The sequence below is a fragment of the Suricata suricatta genome, chromosome 3, assembly GCF_006229205.1.
Source record: "Suricata suricatta isolate VVHF042 chromosome 3, meerkat_22Aug2017_6uvM2_HiC, whole genome shotgun sequence".
In the NCBI taxonomy this organism is placed as follows: Eukaryota; Metazoa; Chordata; class Mammalia; order Carnivora; family Herpestidae; genus Suricata; species Suricata suricatta.
This window is the reverse complement of record NC_043702.1, coordinates 5,121,307-5,124,107: the sequence shown is the minus strand read 5'-3', so window position 1 is coordinate 5,124,107 and position 2,801 is coordinate 5,121,307. Positions and strand designations below refer to the sequence as shown.

Here is a 2,801-nt window from a genome sequence, read left to right as displayed (position 1 = left end):
AGAGGAGAGCCCATCTCCAGTGCAGAGAACTGAGGCAGACGTGAGCACGGAGAGACAGCAGGAGAACGTCCGGCAGACTCGCCGAGGCCCAGCCCAGGCGTGTGCGGTGCCGTGAGCCTGCCGGCCTTCTCCACTCAGATCTGAGCCGCTGGGATTGGAGAGCTCTCCTTGGTAGCCTCAACATGCGAATCGTCCGGCGTTGGTGGGGAGAGAGGTCTGGGGACAGGTGAGAGGCAGCACAGTCCCTACAGATGGGACAGCTCATGCTGGGACAGTCCCAGAGCCCAGGAGGGGGCCTGAGGCAACCACTCAGCATCTGGGGTCCCACAGCTCGCCAGCCCTTTGTCCCCCAGAGCAGGGACTGCTTGTCCGCCTGTCGGGTGAGGACTTCCTGGTGGGCTGAGGTCCTGGGCAGTCTGGTGGCGAACATGTTCCAAAAAGACAATAGTGACAAGGGTGTGGAATGCTTAACCCCCACCCTCCCAGACACGGCATCCTTGTCTGCCGAGAGTGCACCCTCGAGTGGCCTTTGGGACTTTCCATCTGCTTCCCCACTCCACCCCCAATTCTGCAGGCTCAAAACCACCTGGTCCCTGGTAAGTGAGGCCCGTGGTGGCCCTGCACAGCTCTCCTCGGATTTCTATCCTGCTGGCTGAGCAGCGACCCACACTCGCGGGCCTCCGCTTGGCTCAGGGTGGAGGGCGGAGAGGAGAGGGGTGGGCGAAGCTTTATGCCTGACTTTGCTCACGGCCCAGGGGTCTGTTCCCACACCCTGAGCACAGAGACCAAGCATCTAGGAGCTTTCTCCAGCCACGCCAGGGCCGGCCCGCCCTTCTGACCCCTGCCAGAACCTAGTCCAATTCCTGCCCACGTAACACACCTGAGGGTCCCCCAAAGAAATGGACTCCAGGAGACGTGAGTGGTCCAATCCCTGCCGCACGGCTGGGGGGCTTGCTGGCCTGACCTGGTGCAGCAGCCCCCGCCTCCGTGCCCAGTGAGCCTGAGTGCGAAGACGCAGAGCTGATCCTGCAGCTTCCTGCTGCTTTTCCCTTGAGCACCACTTCCGAGCAGTGACTAGAAGAAAGCTCCAAGCTCGGTGCTAAAATTAGACTTAGCCACTTTTAACTAAGTCTAGATTTTGGCAAAGAAGTCCTTTCCACTCACAGCTGATCTCTGAGAGTAAATCAAGCAGTCACCAAAGGCATGTGACTCCTTGACCAGACTAGCGGGGTCACCGCCCATGTCTGTAACATCGCCGCTCGGCCAGCTGTTTTTTCCCAACCAAATAGCCACACCACAACTTAACGATTAGCCATTATTCTTCCTTTCCTCCCCTGCCAACCACCCCTGCTTTAGCAAAGTCCAGACTCATTCCACAGATGCTTATGTGAGAGGAAACCTACATTAAAGCCAGCCGAGAAGAATATGCCTGAAAGAGGAAGAAATAATTTAGTGCAATTATTGAAGGCTTATGTGCACGTGTTCTGATATTAGTCTGTGCATAGAAAGTATAATAACTGTGCGAGGATTCCCCAAAGGAGGACACACAGCCACAGCACGTGAGCAGAGCAAAACCATGTCGTAACACGGAATCTGCTTCTAGGTGCCGAATAAATTAGATGTGTTTGTCTGGTACTTCCAGGCTTGACTAATAATGAGCTCTCATTGCATATGTTTTAGCTTCTGTGTTGTCAGTTGACTTCTTCAAAAATGTTTGTTATTGGCATAATTTAGGTCAAGACCATCAAACTGGGCTGTAGAAAAAGCTCAGCATTCTAAATGAGGAAAAAAGACAATATGCACTAGCCTCAGAGATTTCTATTAAGAACCAAAGAAATCAGGGGTGCCTCAGTGTCTCAGTCAGTTGAGAAACTGACTCTTAATTTCAGCTCAAGTCATGATCTTGCAGTTTGTGAGATCGAGCCCCGCTCCAGGCTCTGTACTGACCACATGGAGACTTCTTGGGATTCTCTCTCTCTCCCTCTCTCTCTATCATTCCCTGGCTCATGTTCTCTCTCTCTCAAAATAAACTTTAAGAATGTTTTAAAAAGAACCAAAGAAATCACAACCAAAGTTACCTAATTAAAATCACATCCTTATTGCTTCTCGGCCTTTTGGCTAAGATCAAGTGTAAAATCACATCCTTATACCAGCAAATCAAATTCAACAGTATATTAAAAGAATTATTCACTACGATCAAATGGGATTCATTCCAAGGCTGCAGGGCTGGTTCAATATTTGCAAATCAATCAACGTGATACATCACATTAATAGAAGAAAGGATAAGAACCACATGATCTTGTCAATAGATGCAGAAAAAGCATTTGACAAAATACAGCATCCATTCTTAATAAAAACCCTCAAGAAAGTCGGGAAGGAAGGAACATGCCTTAACATCAGAAAAGTCATATATGAAAGGCCCACAGCTAATATCCTCAATTGGGAAAAACTGAGAGCTTTCCCCCCTGAGACAGGAACACGGCAGGGATGTCCCCCTCACCACTGTTGTTTAACATAGTGCTGGAAGTCCTAGCCACAGCGATGAGACAACAAAATGAAATAAAATGCATCCAAATTGGCAAAGAAGTCAAACTTTTACTTTTCACAGATGACATGATACTCTACACGGAAAACCTGAAAGACTCCACAAAAAAGTGCTAGAACTGATACACGAAAGCAGCAAATTCACAGGATATGAAATCAATGTACAGAAATTGGTTGGGTTTCTATATACCAATAATGAAACAACAGAAAGAGATATCAAGGAATTGATCCCATTTACAATTGCACAAAGAACCATA

The 2,801-nt window shown here is 48.9% G+C and overlaps 1 pseudogene; it reads left to right on the top strand.

The window, feature by feature from the left end:
* The first annotated feature begins 2,098 nt into the window (after positions 1–2,098).
* On the top strand, positions 2,099–2,250 carry LOC115288718 (annotated as a pseudogene).
* Positions 2,251–2,801: the final 551 nt, after the last annotated feature.